The sequence below is a fragment of the Toxotes jaculatrix genome, chromosome 19 (genome assembly GCF_017976425.1).
Source record: "Toxotes jaculatrix isolate fToxJac2 chromosome 19, fToxJac2.pri, whole genome shotgun sequence".
Taxonomy (NCBI): Eukaryota; Metazoa; Chordata; class Actinopteri; family Toxotidae; genus Toxotes; species Toxotes jaculatrix.
In genome coordinates this window covers 7,935,152-7,950,915 of record NC_054412.1, presented here as the reverse complement: position 1 = coordinate 7,950,915, position 15,764 = coordinate 7,935,152, and positions in this window count along the sequence as shown.

The window sequence follows — 15,764 nt, the reverse complement described above, 5'->3', positions numbered from 1 at the left end:
CCCTGAGTAGAAAACGGAGATTCAACAAATCCCATAATCAAACTGCTTTGATATTGTTTCTGTAATTCAGGTGGCCATGAAGTGAAATAGAAGTGCTGATATGGAAACAATAGAGAAATTAAGTTGTTTCCGGTCTGTCTCTTAAAATAAATCGAACCATTCATTATATTCTTATCAGCTCTCCCTCCATCCTATTGTTACTGTAGTATCACTCTCACAAAAAGCACCGTAGCTTGCTCTTCCCATCAAAATACTCCTATGGAGGCACAGTTGGGTCTCTTCCGCCTGCTGTGCGTTTGAACTCTGCGTGCCATACGGAACTGCTTTAGGCAGAACAGAGATAAAAGTGTTGGGTTACACTGGACATCGGAATGGCAGGTATATCATTATGGAACACAACTCTGTACACACATGCACAAACACACAACTGTTTTTCATATAAACCATCACCATCAAACGCACTAGGGCTGTACACTTGTGGGCACACACCACCTGGACCTCAGTATAAATAGGGCAGGTTGTGGAGTGATTTAAGATAATCTTCAAGGGGGAGAAATGTGATACAGCACGGGACCAAAGACATCCTGTGGAGCCATCCGTCTGAAAGTCCTCCAGTAAAAACATCAATCAGGAGACACAGGGAGAAAGCTACTTGACAGCTGCAGCTCATGATAAATTTGACCAGCCGTCATTACTACGGGGATATGTTTCTGTATGACCAAAAGACCCACAAGAGAAAAGCAGAATACAGTAGGTCCATCCATAAGAATGATACACAAGGACATCTGTCACCTCTGAATTTCCACAGAGCAGATATCCTAATTACCTGATCTTGTCGGAAAATATTTGGATACATTTAAACAGACCCATCTGGATGTCTAGTCTTATCTTAGGTTATCATGGTTAGAGCAAACATGAACAGGGGCCCTTAAACACTGATATTTAGGTTTCAAAAATTACATTTCTGACACAAAACACGTTCAAACAAGACAGAGAGTCTATAATTTTGCAGGTATTTGGTCATAAAGCAAAGTATTGGGCAACTTAAAATTTTGACCTAATGAAGATACAAGATGAAAAGATCAAGGATCACCAAAGTTACTGGGTGACATGAAAGTCTGGACTAGTTTTCATGGCAATCCATCCAAGAGTTGACAAGACACTGCATTCAAAGCCACGAAGTTGAGTTATGTTGAGTCATGTTAGAGTTAAATGAAAAGATGGAGGATCACCAAATATGTTAGGTTTCATCCTCTGAAGATCAGGAACAGAATAGTTGTAGAGATGTTTCAGTCTGGTTGGCCAGCTGACCGACAGACAAAAAGAAGTCGTTACAAGCTGCACGTTATATAAACCCAGGGCCACAATGTCATTGGAAGACAAGTGGAAGACAGTAAATCACCCAAACCAAACTATTGACAGGACATGAAAGGAGAGGGTCCGGTCCTCTCTGGGTTTAACGTTACAGTGTGACACACTGGGAGGCGAAGGTGCTGAGGTCGTCCAATCTCAGGTTACGTTCTCACGAGATTTCGAAGTGGGAGGAACACCTGCCATCTTTCTCTAACTGTGAAGAGGCAAATTGCTGTTGAGCTAACTTCTCCCTGATCAGGAGTGAAACATTCGGTTTTACCTAGTGTTTAAAGATAATCAGTATGGCTATAGCTTCATACGCTGTATGGACATGAGACTCAAGAAAGCAAATAGGCACATTTCCTAAAATGTCAAACTATTACTTCAATCCAGTATGCAACAGCAGGAGAGGATGTCATGGTGGCTTCCTGACGCAGAACTTAGTATGTTGTTTATATTGATGTTCAGCATTAATCATCGCTAAATAAGAAGAAGTGTGAAAGTCACATGTGAGTGCCAAAAACTGTGCAGTTCTGCCCCCTTCTTCCATCTGCTGCTGTTGCATAACAGCCTGAAAACTGTTCAAGATAAGAAAAAAATGGTTGAATTGAAACTGTCAATTGACATATTACGTGTGTCCTGAGAGCAACATCAATCTTTAGCTGGACAGTTCTTTTGTAAGATGATGCTCCAATTATGCAAGATCAGTTTCAAAAAGGTCAGTGTCAAAGATCATTTCTCATCACGGGAACATAACTCTTGTTTCTAGTACTTCATGTTCTTGTGGTCCATCATACTCATTCAGACATGCCATCTCATAATCAAGGGTGAATGTCATTGCCATCGTTTTCCCTATTATGCAACCTGTTCCATCATCAATCTCCTCATCATCTACCTGCTATCAGCATTCATCTGTCAGCATTTACCTGTCTTATCCAGGGCCGTAGTCTGACCTATGGGCTGCTCACACGCGCTCTACCTGCACTGCACAACAGGCACACCTGCTTCTGGGATCACACTGAAAACACTGGGGACGCGTGTTTCTATATTGCCTGTGGGCAGTTCATCATAAACATGGAGAGCACATGAGAAAATCTCAGGTTCCCTGCAGCCACTGGAGACAAGTCGTTCTTCATTCAGAGTGCATAAAAGTTCTCCTTTACGCTTCACTGAACTGCTGGGCGCATTGGCAGCAATTTTCTCAAAAAAGGCCACAGAACACCTTAGGTTGCAGTGGAAAACAAGCCCAAATACAAAGATGACACAACCAAGCTTAAAATCTAAAGGCATGAGTGGAATTCCCTCTTCAAAAAACGTCAACAAAATTTTATTAGCAATCCACATAAGATTTGTGCAGTAAAGCACCAGACCTGATTGCCTTTCCAATGTAGATTTCATTCTCTTGTGTGTTCTGCGTCAGCCTCCACACTGGGCCCATAAAATGTTGTTTTATGCTTTCAGCTTCACAGTTAAGTGTTCCGCCCAGCAAGAAGAGATCAGTTTGCTTGAGGTGCTCTCAGTAACCTGTGAGGAATTCAAAAAGTCCCTGGAGGTCTTTGTTGGATTTTCAGACAGTAGCTGAGGTCACATATTTTTAGTTTATGTCAGGGCTCAGGTTTGACCTCTTAGGAAACATTCGGTGCAAAGCAGCTATTTCCTGCTCATGAAATTTCTTCTTATAAGCTTTAAAGATGACGGAGACCTACACCTACATACTTTTTCTTTATTTCTGTAGTTGTAGATTAATAAGTTGATTCACGAACAAACTGACAAACAATAAATTGATTAATCCATTGTTTGATAAACAACAATATAATAATAAATTATCATTTTGATGATCAGTTATTTGTTGAGGTCATTTATTAAGCAGAAATACCAAACACCAGCTAGTCCCAGCATCTCAAATCTGTTTTTGTTTTTTATTTTTATGTTTTGTTTGTTTCTGTTTTGTGTCATTCTAAATTGAATTTCTTAGAATTTTTGATTGTTGGTTAAACAAAACAATTTAAAGACATCACTATGGGATCTGGGAACTTGTGATTGGCATTTTATAGTTGAAATGATGAATTAATAATTGATGAATCAAGAAAGCTTTATTAAAAACCGCTGTTAGTTGCAGCTTTAATCACACAACTGTGAACAGGATTGCATGGAGAATAGTGTGCTTAAGTTTAAGACATGTTGCCTTGCAGAGATAAAGTTGCTTTAAATGTCACAGCCTTAGACAAGAGTTAACACTTTTTGCTTACACTGACATTTACAGGTAACTGATTCCAGTAACCTCCCTGCCTGCAAAACAGAACGTAAATGAAATCCAACACCAACCTCAATCCTTTCCTCTGTATTAGCAGCTTATCATTAGGGTAGGACGTGTCTGTGATCATTGAATGGAATGTGGGTCATCGTGAGGAACCCATGGGGATGGAGCAGTCCTATACCTACTCCTCATATCCCTGCCCCTCCTTGCTATTCACATTGCTTCCATACTTACAGTAAGTTTTGCAGTAAGTTGTGTCATTTTAAACTTATTTTCCAGTGAAATGCTTAAATAAAGGGGATGTTAGTCACTGTTTGCAGCTTGTGTTTTGCTCAGAAGACCATATGCCTTTGTCTGGACAGTATTTCCTTCGTGACTGATTTATAGGTTTATGCTTTTTACCGGCCGGTGAGTAATACCTTTGGCAATGGTGAGGTCAAGGCCTAAATGATTGTCCCACAGGGACTTGGCCTCAGAGCCTTTCTATACAATATCATCTTTCTCGCAGCAAGATGACTTCATTGTTGCCTGAAACTGCTGAAATCCCTGAAAGTGATAAGGATTTCCCCTCAGGTGGCAGCTGAATAGACAAACAATACCAAAGCTGTCTATTAACATTTCTGCCCTCTCAGCGTGTCAGTGTCTAGTCTTCCAGGGAAAGAAATTATAGTTGGCTAATAACTGTTTTTCTGTATACGTGTGAAGACATGCCTGGCCATTTTCAGTTAAGTGGAAGTCCCATAGTCCAAATAGTTTTGAGTTCAAGTGAGAGAGCTGTGGTCATGAACCTAACTTCAAGGGCAGCTTGAAAACAACTGCCAGTATGCTGGTAATTTAGCTAAAATACATTCAGTTGTTTCTAGTTTTAAAAAAGGGTTGATAAATCTTGTTCAGCTGATGCTGTGCTCACGAGATGATGCCTGTTTGATTTTATCATTTCACGTTTAAATCCACTTTTAAGCATCTTGTATGTTATGCTCTCATAGCTAGACCGTGGTTTTTCAAACAATTAAAGGAATTTCTGATTAAATTATTTTAACAAGGTCCAAGTGCCCTCACATGAAAACTGTGTACAGTTCAAAACAGACATTTATCTCAGAAGACTTCTGTGGGACACACAAAATGACTTCCTGACCTCAAGATAAAGATTTCCTGCATTTAATGATGTTTATGCACGTCTGAAAATGTGAGTACATGAGTTGTTGTCTTTTGCTTCCACATTATTTCCAGACATAGTTGTACATTTGTGTCTTTCGAAGAATATTGTTTAGAGCATTCACTGCATTCTGCAAACCTGACAGTGGCAGCTTTTGGCACGGGCGAACCGGGCAGCCACAACCACATGAAATAAAAAAAAAATCACAGCAGCAACGCGAGGGAGCCGTCACCATTTCCCAGCATGCCCCAGCAGCAAATGCATGTAAAGACAGCAACTGAAACCAGAACTTGGTTTCAGTTGAACTGAAAGGGCTGCCAACTTCTGAGTTCAGCTTGGAGGGAGATTTGTTCCTGATTCGTGATTGTCAAGTGATTGTAGACATATGATTGTGTACCATGGGTCTGGTTCTCTCCAAACTTGCTAGTTTCCTTGTCACTGTACTGGGTCATTATTGCAATAGGCCCACCTTTTTCCATGCTGTTATTTATGGTATTAACTGCTGTGCTAAACCTTGTTGGAAGTGTTCTCAGCTTATTGCACAACCACATGCATAGCGAGGGCAGAAGAAAATCATCTTCCTAGACAAGTGGTGTGTCAAGGAAACTGCATGACAGGACACTTAAAATGAACCTTGTCTCCACACTGTTCATTATATAATCAGTAGCCTACATGTTGTCATCAGTGGAAGTAAGATGATAATACACATTACATCATATCCCTAAATGTGGGTAATGAAGTAGCAGGTTAGCACTGGAAGAAACGGTTGTTTAGTGGAGACAAAGGTTCAGAAATACAAGAGCTGCTGCTCATTTCCCTTGAAACAGAAAGATGTGTTTGTGTGGTATTAGATTTTCGATGACTATATTAGTGTGACTTAGGCGAATTGTGTAACATTTTACAAGGTGAGGTGGTTAAGGGAAAGCTTATCTGTGGCAGACTGTGGGGGAGACATGGCAAGCGCTGCTGTTGAATTGAGTCGAGATAAATGCTGTCTGGTATTTATATTGTCAAAGGCCAATATGAGAAATGAGACGCCCAGAATAGACTCAGCAGGGACATCACTAGGATTTGGAAACGAGGGGGGGGGGGGGGCTTGGCCACTTTTGGGGGGAGCTATTTATAACTGTCAGGAAAAACTGCAAATATAACAGTAATTTATTCAGTATTATTTACTGGAATACAACCAAAGCATACAAAGGAACTCATGATCCAGAGAAAGAGAGAGAGAGATCCAGAGACAAACGATGATTAAGCCCCCCTAAAATGGACCTAACATCGTCCATGAGACTTAGTGATGTTTTTCTCCCACAAACAAAAATTATAACTGAAAGGAAAATGAGGGCAGCCATAACAAAAACCATTACAGATCTGACTGTGACTGTGTATGTTAGTTATGATTAGATGACACACTATGTTGGTTTTTAAAAACTCTTCATTACACCTCATAGACACAACAATACAAAAAATGCATTGCAGGTTCAAACACTGTGCTCAGCTCATGACCCTCATTTTTACCCTTAGTACATCTATTTGGATTAGGACCCACAGACGTTTTCACACCAATTTTGCACAACTTGGCATCAGTTTTACAATTTCCCAGACAGTTTTACCCCAGGGCTTAGCTGCAAAAACTGCCAATCTATGTTTTTCCTCTTGTGTGTGTACACCTACACACACACACACACACACACACACACACGCACAAGAAGGCTTATCTCCACCATCGGCTGTGAAATACTGAGAGCCCCGGTCTGTTGCTTTCAGTTCAGACTGACGGCTGTGAAAGTGAGAGAGAGAGAGTCTTTGTGATATCAGACCCTGAGACAGAAAGAGCTGTCGAGAGTTTGCCAGGATTAATGGACATTAGCACATGAAGTCATGAAGGAAGCAGGAAACGCCACAGGAAATGCCTAAGAGGGTGTGTAATGCCATCTCTGATCACTGCCCATGTGGCACCCGCATTATGTATGCTGATTTGGTGGGAAAATAGCAGGGGCTTTTGTATGTTTAGCACACAAGAAGGATGCTAAATTTACTGAGAAATCTGAGACATCCTAGACAAAGTAATAGTATCGTTGATGTTATGAGACAGCAAGACGTTCAAGTGAGAGCAGTGATGGCAGTCACATGATTCAGGTGGAAGAACAAATGAAATAAATTGATTATATTTTCAGGAATTATGGACATGGACACAAAACTGGATACCTTTTTTCATATATTCATGAGCTTGCTATGTCTTTGCAGTTAATGAACCTAGATAGCTGATAAGTAATTTATCATTATTCAAGAATATTGATATAAAAATGAAATCTAAGGTACAGACACAAATATCTGATGTGTCTGAACCCAGTCTTGCCCCCTATGTGTATGTTTCACACTCAGTGAAACAGAGAGACAGGGAGCTGGTATCTAATCAGCACAGGAAGAAACTACTGTGTATCTGTCATTGCTGTCACTGGCATCATATAAATTCTGGGGAAACAGTCACAGTCTACACTTTTGTTTTTCTACTAAGTTCACTGATTAAGAATGAAACTATTTTCTCTTTGGCCCAGGGGTGTGTGAAAGGCTCGGTACAATAAAGTTAGACATACTAGCAGGTGGTTGGTGCCAGAAAGTACTGCATGTTATGATAAAGTGGCTGTAATGGTATCAGGAGATTGATCAGATAGTGTTCATAACATGCTTTGTGAATTCACTGCTGCATGCATAATTTATCCCATGGGACACAAATTTCCATTACATGTGAAATCACCTACAGTTACTGTGTTGGCCACGTGTACATTACATAGGCAATAACAGCACTGGACTGAATGATAAATTTAAGGTTCCTGTTGAGAAATGTGACTTTTGGTGTTATGTAAAAGTCCTCAGTGTAAGAGGAGCACGGACACACCTGGAGCCACACAGTCCATCAGTGTTTGACCTTCATTAGACAACATTTCTACAGATCGCTGTCAGTTCACAGGGGAAAAATGCATCATGTCTGGTGTCCCTCCTTTTCTTCTTCTTTTTTTCTTTTACATTTTTTTTGTTACATCACTACCTGGTGTCAAGTTGCCCACAGATGATGATATCACCTGTGCGGAAAAGGATTATCCTGGGAACCTGTTCATACAAATGTTCTTTATCTATTCAATGACTGAAACGAATTATCGAAACCTAAAAATACTCACCATAGATGTTGCCCTACTTGAAATGATGATGAATGATGAGTACCTACCTGAGACTTGTTTTAGCTGTAGATATATTACAGAAACAGCGGAGAAAAGACAAAATATGAAACCGAAGACTAAGACTCATTGTCTCTCAGATTTCCTCAAAACAAACACAACACTGAGGGACAAGAGGAGTTGTGAAATTCCTTTACTTGTTCTTACACCCATTTAACCCTTTTATTTTGATAAAGATAACTTTATATGTAAAAAATGAAAAAATGAAATTATAATAATACTTGCAAAATAATTCATTTTTTCCCTTTTCTTCTGACCTCATCTGAGTCAGATTTTAGTGAAAGAAAGGTCAGCACATCTTATTTCTTTATATTCCCTACGTAAATATTCTTCATTAAACTTAGTTTCACCCCGTGTTTCTCCCCTGGTCATCCACCCCCTTCCTGTAGTGGCTCTATGCACCCCCCCAGGGAAGCCTGCCCCTCCAGTTTGAGAACCTGCCACCCCTGTATGACCTCAGTTTCTCAGAAACCTGATCCACTGCTACCTACAGATCTTAACTTTAAAGCCATCCCTCATAATCTTGCTTCATCTTTCTGTCTCCTGTCATCTGTTGTGTGTTGATTGCATTACATATCATATTTGAGTCAGAAGGGAGCACTTAAATCCACCCACCCAACCTCAACACTCACTCTCGACCTGTCGAGACCCTCTCAGCCTCAGGAAGACTAGTGACAAGTGGGGGGTCTGTTGGAAATGAGAGTCTGTTTTCTTCATTGGCCACAACCTTGAGTGAGTGATCAGGGGAAGTCTAGGTCATCAAACCTCAAAAGCTCCTGGCTCACCTCAGACAAACTTCGGTTTCATCTGCCACAAAGGGAGCAGTGTTTAGAGCTTTAAACAAGGCCCATTAATATCAAGAAGACAAAGTGAGAAAGTGTGTGAAACCTTTCAATCTGAAGCGCAGAGCAAAGTTTTTTTCTGATTTACCCAGGGCAATGCACAGTATGTAATCTCATGAGTGTCAAATGCTGTGAGTCTACAAGTTAGATTTTAGAAGAATGAACGGCAGAACAACTAAGCAAAGAAATTATTTTGGAAGCAGACCTGTAAGAGTCAGATCACCAAAATCAGAGAGGACATGCTTCCTTACTTATGTTTCATGGTTACGTCTGCAACTGGTTTTATTTGCTCAGGCTTTGGAACATCTGTCTTTGAGATATCTACTTCCTCACAACACAACAGAGGTGAGTGGAAATTGGTTTGTTGCGCTCACAGCATATAAAAACATCTGTCAGCTGCACTGGGACTGCTTCCTCCACAGAAAGAAGTTCCAATGAAAACTGTTCACTGTGTGGTCAGTGGGTTACTCACAGTAAAGGAAACACTGTTTCTGGCTATAGATGTCCCTGTTGAAGTATGTTTAAATATAATTTAAATGTGGTTTTGGACGTGGTTTTGGAAATCAGAATCTGTGCATTTCACAAAATGTTGAACTATGCCTTTAATTCAGCAGCGTTCTGACTTCAGAATGCTCAGATCGACTGGATGAGTGTTTCAAAGGATTTAGTTTGTGTATGTTCCAAGACTTAGCGCCATGTTTGGAAACTTGATGTTGGTTCTCAGTAAACAACATGTACAATTGTGGCAATTGCAAAAGGTTTCAGTTTCCTTTAGTGTATTGCCAAAATGACAAACACCAGATGGGACCAGCTCACGAGCTCCTGAGGTAAAAGTTCTCGCTAGAATATTCTAAAAAGAGCCAGAGTGTCACCTGTAGGCTGTTCTCCATCTCCCTCCCTACTTTATAGATAGCGGACAGATGGAACTAGGCTGTGGCTTTGCTAAAGTTAGCTGTGCAATTAGTTCACACACTAATTAGCTGTGAGAGGAGCAGAGGCACACCAGATTTCCCCGGTGTCTAAAACCCGTTTCCCAGCCTGAATAAGAGTAAATGAGGTCCTGGCAGCAGCAGCAGGAAAGATCCAAAAATAAAAAAAGAAAAACATGGCTGCTCCTATGATGCAAAAAGGTTTTATCACAGTTAATCTATGTGTGGTTTAGTTACGGGAAAATGGGAATGGAAATGTCCATTCTTCCACGTGGTGGAAACTTCCTCTAATCTTTCATTTTTTCTTATGAATCATTAAATAACATAACATATTCGGGTGTGGAAAAAAAACAGATAAGCAAATGAAACAAATGAAAAAATCTCTGTCATTGAATTGTTCACAGGTATGATTCAGGTGAGCTGGGATTTTAATTTTAATTTAGTGTGGCTCATACTTCCCTCTTTGTTCAACTCTGCTTGGATAAAGTGTGCTTTCACTTTAGGGCCAATGGTTCCCACATTCCCACACGCTTGTATTTGTTAGTACTGCAAGCCAAGCATAGCACTTCATTTGAAAGAAAAAAAATAACGTCCGATGAGTGTTCTTTCGGTCTGTGCGCGTGGATGTGTATGAGCACGTGTGTGTGTACCGAGGTGAAACTGCAAGCCCAAGAATGTGGAAGGGTTATAACACAATTAAAGCTCTGTTAAAGGAGTGCAGCGTTGGCAGGAATCTGACATCAGGTGCAAAGGAGACCCAACAATAGGGCGTTCTGAGCTGGTGAACAGATCAATGTCATACGTATCGCTTATCACGAACAGGGCCAAATGCTTCACTTGAGAGACACTATGGACACATTAGACATTCATAATGGGCACGAGTCATGAGAAGGTCAGCCTGATGAATTTCACCTTTAATTACGTCGCTGTAATTTGAAAAGAAATAGACCTGCTTATCTTCCCAGGTCTTCAATCCGGATCACCACTGTTTGCTCTGAGTTTTTTTTTCTAATCCACTGATCAGGCCACATGGGGAGAAACAGTTTTATAGGCTCTAATGATTCGACCAGTAGAACGGATACCATATCAGTGAATGAGTCATTAGAGAATGAGTCTCCTCAAAAGTTGCCAATAAGAACATGCATCCCACATTTTCCACAATTTGGTGGCAAATATTTAAACTGACTCAGACAACCTTATAGGAATTGAGTTTATGACCAATACACAGGAGAGGCTTCACACTGTTGTTCCTCTGACACTGGAGAAGAAATTCTCTGGCATCAAATGAAAGGGGGGGAGGTCTAGTTGGAACATTAGCTATTCATGCACTTGTACTCCCCTGGAGGGACAGGATCAGGAATCCCACCCATTTACCAGAAAAGGCCAGTGTCTCAAGGAAACTGATCCAGATCTGAGGGATCGGGGTGGAGCACTGCTTAGCTGTTTTTCTTTGCCTTTTTTTTTTTTTTAACTAAATCTTGCTTTTCGTCAATGGCATTATCTCAAAAAGCATTATCTCTTTCCTTTTAAGGGATTTAACTGACAGTGACTGACATTTGAAAGAAACTGTAAGTGAGAGTTTGTATAGAAATACAAATCTCTGAGGTAAAAACGGCCCCCATTCTGAAGGACAACTTATTTTTTTCCCACCCTTTTCATCCACAAAACATTTCTCAAGCTGCATATTCATCATTCTGTAGATAAACAGAGAATATCAGCAACAGTTGGTTCTTGAGCCAAGACATGAGACAGTTTGTAAAGTGCTATATATACAAACAGCACATGGCATCATGTGTTCCTCATCAGGAATATGGATCTTTAAAGGTGAGTGGTAGGGACTCCTTACCCCAATCAAGTGTCCAAAGCTAGAAGGTGATATATGCTGTACAGATACCATAAAGAGAAAAAAAAAAAAAAATTAATTTGGACTTTTGTCAGTATTCCCTCTACTCTTAGCTATGCTTTGGTCTTCACCAACACTTGAGGGATCTGGCTTTTTAGTTGCTAAAGGCTCAAATTTCTTTACCAGCTACTTGCCAGCCTTGTCTGTCTGTTGTTTGGTTCTGGCCAGGTAGCCCACAGTGGGTTCATCAAAGTATTTTTTGTTTAAAACCAAAAACAATGGTGAAGAGAGTGGTGAGAGTAAATGAAAATGTTAAAGTTGCAGGCCATGAAAGAAAAAGCGGTACAGCAGTTATACAGCAGTTTGATCCAAACATTTGATATAAACATTTGGAGTAGTGAGACTATACCTTTACTGCTTCAGCACCACTTCACATATTCATTAATGCACACCCAGTCAATACCCACATAGGACTTCCCCTTTAACCACACATCTATTCCCATGATTCCACCTGATCGTACCAGCATTGGGACTCTCTCTATAACTACTCGTCCTAGGCATCGACAACAATGCCCCAGAGCAGCAGCACCAGATGGAGAGCCATAAATCACGTGCCCATGCACACCCAGGAGAGTCCATAAATAGTGTAACAGTTCTGAGGGTGAAGATACCAAGGCAAACCCCTGGTCCCCCAAGGGTCCCAAGGGCCAGGGCAGCATGTGAGCCACTGGTCCATAACTCTCTCATTCTTTCAGTGACACAGAGCTTTTTTTATGCTCTCATTTACTTGTGAGTAAATCACAGAGGGGAAACACTGCCCTGAAATTTTTCTTCAGCTACGACCAGTGATGATGGTGGGTTGTCGGAAAGCATTCTGCAGAGACAAACCAGATGTCTGGGTGGAGATTGTGTGAATGAGACAAAGAAAGAAAGAGATAAGGACATAATCAGGGACAGGGAGAGTGAGGTTGAGACAAAAGCTACTTCCAAGAAATTCATAGCATTGTTTTCACCAATATGGAATTCCATATGACTGAGTTTTTCCCCAAAGTGGGATGGAGCAAGTGCCAGAAAGTGCTATGCTTTAGAAATCTGAACTGCTAACTGACCTAATAGTATCTGTGCTACTTTGATTGGGCAAACCTCAACTACCGGAGGCATCAAGACAACCCCTAGGAATTTCCCCTTTTGTCATATAGTTTTCACACAGACCAGACTAAATACAGTTTTCATACGCCAATCAGTTACAGCCGGCATAAGCCACATACAAATGCCAGACCATGTGAATTGACACATTTAATCTGTTCACTATTGTAAAAGGGGTTCAAGCGTGTTCATACAGTCTGAGGGGGTCAGGCGGTTGTTGCAAGTGTGTTTCTGTTAAACCCCCATGAGTGAATCTATTTTCTGAGGCACCTCTGACACTCATCTGGACCACAACAATGCCCCCTTTCTCCTCTCCGCCTCACGCTTGGCTGGCCTCTCTGAATACGACCCAGGGCGAAATAATCCATACCCCTGAACCTCCACACCGCACTCACTTGCATAGAAACACACACACGGATACACATGTGGGCACTTAAATGGTCACACGTGTTGAGGCTCACTGAAATGTACGCGTAGCCTCTTGTAGAATTTACAAGCTTGTCCCTGCAACTATGAGACGATATACTCACATTCACACAGAGGAGCAAAATTAAAACATACACATGCAAGTTTGGAGGAAGACAATTATACATGTAGGAACAATAAAGCTCAAACATCTTCAAGGAGACAGTGAAACTCAGAAAACTTAGAATTACAAGGCTGCCCCCATGTGGAGATGTTGAAGAAATGCAAAAACTTTGCTCTATTTTATTTGAACTCGGGCCAAACCACTGCTGTAAAAACTGCTTTTTTTGCCTTAAAGAGCATCCACTGATGAGTTTAACAGTATGATTTTGACTGACACTGGGACACAGAATTCTTTAAAATGATGTTAAAACCTGAGAACAATGTGGTTTTACATGACAATAGACTCATGTATCTATCTGTTACTTGCTTGAATAAAGAACAACAGGCATCCTGGTGCAGCTATGTTGTCCCAGTGTCCCTCAAAAAGCTTGTCCACTGCATCAAACTATCAGATTCTGTGTGGCAGTCTACCTTCTAAACCAACATGAAATAAATTGCATCTGCAATGTATGCAATATAATGCATTCATACATTTGACCTGTAAAATACTTCTGCAAACTCCAGGAAAAAAAATGTTGCTTTGATTAACTTCATCATGGAAAATGGCCTTTCGTTTGCAAGAATTACACAGATGCCGTCCATCAAGCCAACTCACCTTTTTTTGTGAATTGCTGATAAGCAGAATTCAGAGTTGAGTCTAAAATAGAAACATCATGACCATTGTTGTAGTGAGTGAATATAGTTGCTGTGAGGTGGGCAGAACCGATGTGGTCTGGACAGGATCCATGCTTCACACACAATCTAGTTTATCTTCAGCCTGCATGTTGAAAACATCCTGGTTGCTCACAGACACAACCAAAGAAACAAGTAAGAGTTCATTTTCTTATTTTTGAGATGTTGGCAATTTTACTTTTTTTTTTAAAGTTGTCCACATTTTTTCAGATTAATGGTTTGCTTTGCTGTCTAATTCTACTATATTCTTGCCAGTTTTTTCTTTCTTTCTTTCTTTATTTTTTGTCTTTGCTGTTGTAATTGTTGTTTTTCCCTTTTGTACATCAGAAACAAATATAGGTTCCCCTCTTTACCATGGTGCCTATTGTCTTTTAATTGTTATACAGTACAAGACAACTGCATCCTTGTTAAACTAATTATTTGTGTTGTAAATAAAGCTGTTGCTTAGCTTGGTTGTCTGCTCTTTTACAGCTAAATAATTGCTTCAAGTAATTAATTTTCTTATTTTCTCAAGGGATTCACTGTTATTGACACTGAGTTCTGCGCGTCCCAAATTAAAAAATGTCTTACTGTTCTACTAACGCAACAAATATTTACGCCACTGTATTTACCTCTCAGAAAGAGGATAGTTTCCCCTTGACGCAGGCCTCCCCCGAGCAAGTTGTCTTGTTTTGATAAGAGACTGCGGGTGGTGAGGTCACCGTTTAGACTACTTATCTCGACGGCCATTTAAAGGGTAGGTGCTCTAGCCGGCTCTTTAACATGCTTTTCAACATGTGGAATTTCATCTTGGCTTTGATGTATTTTCTCATTTTACTGTTTTCTCATTTTTACTGTTTCATTCCATGATCTGACTGAAAGAGGAATGTTATGCTACTGGACATTGCACCTGTCAAACCTGTTAGAGAACATGGCCGTTGTCAATGTGTCTTTATAATTCAGGACACACTATGATTTCTAGCTTTTATTTTGATAAGAGAATATAGGCTACTTATAGCAATATTTGTTAAACATCAGTTCATTTATTCAAAATCTTGTATCTTGTGTGCGCCTCTTATTTAAGTACATTTGCATAAAAATGTACCATAAGTATATAATAAAAGAACAAGTATATGACTATAGCAGTTTATTTTTACAACACACTTTTCTCCAAAAAAGAAAGAAAAAAGTTATTTTGGTTTGTTTGGTTGTTAACTTTATTTAATGTTAACTAAGTTTTACTAAATTTACTGTAATTTGCTTAAATAAAATCTCAATTCACATATTCCACATTTTCTACATTTTCCAAGTATTTCCATTGTCTACTAAATGAGCCATATTTAATTGCTGAACATGTTTCAGACATGAGATATTGTATCCTCAGTCCCCATTCTTGGTTAGATGACATGCGAACTACCAAATGAACCATCAGGGGGCGCTGTCTCTCAGTCTTCTGAGAGACTCCACATTCAGAATCCAACATAAAGATCTGTACAGAACTGCATCTTTTATTGAGCAGACCATTTAATTTGCTAGCCAACTATCAGTTTAAACCACTGATACAACATGGCAGAAAATGCGAGTGTGACTGTGAAATATTTTTACATTACAGTGATGCTTCACTGCTTCACATTCACAAGAATGTGGCCCAAACGGAGCAACACCTGAAGAAAAGGGAGACTGAAAGGCAGATGAGATAAGAGTGAGAACAGGAGATTACATTATATATATGAGTGTCTGCATGTGAGAGTCAAGGCCACCCA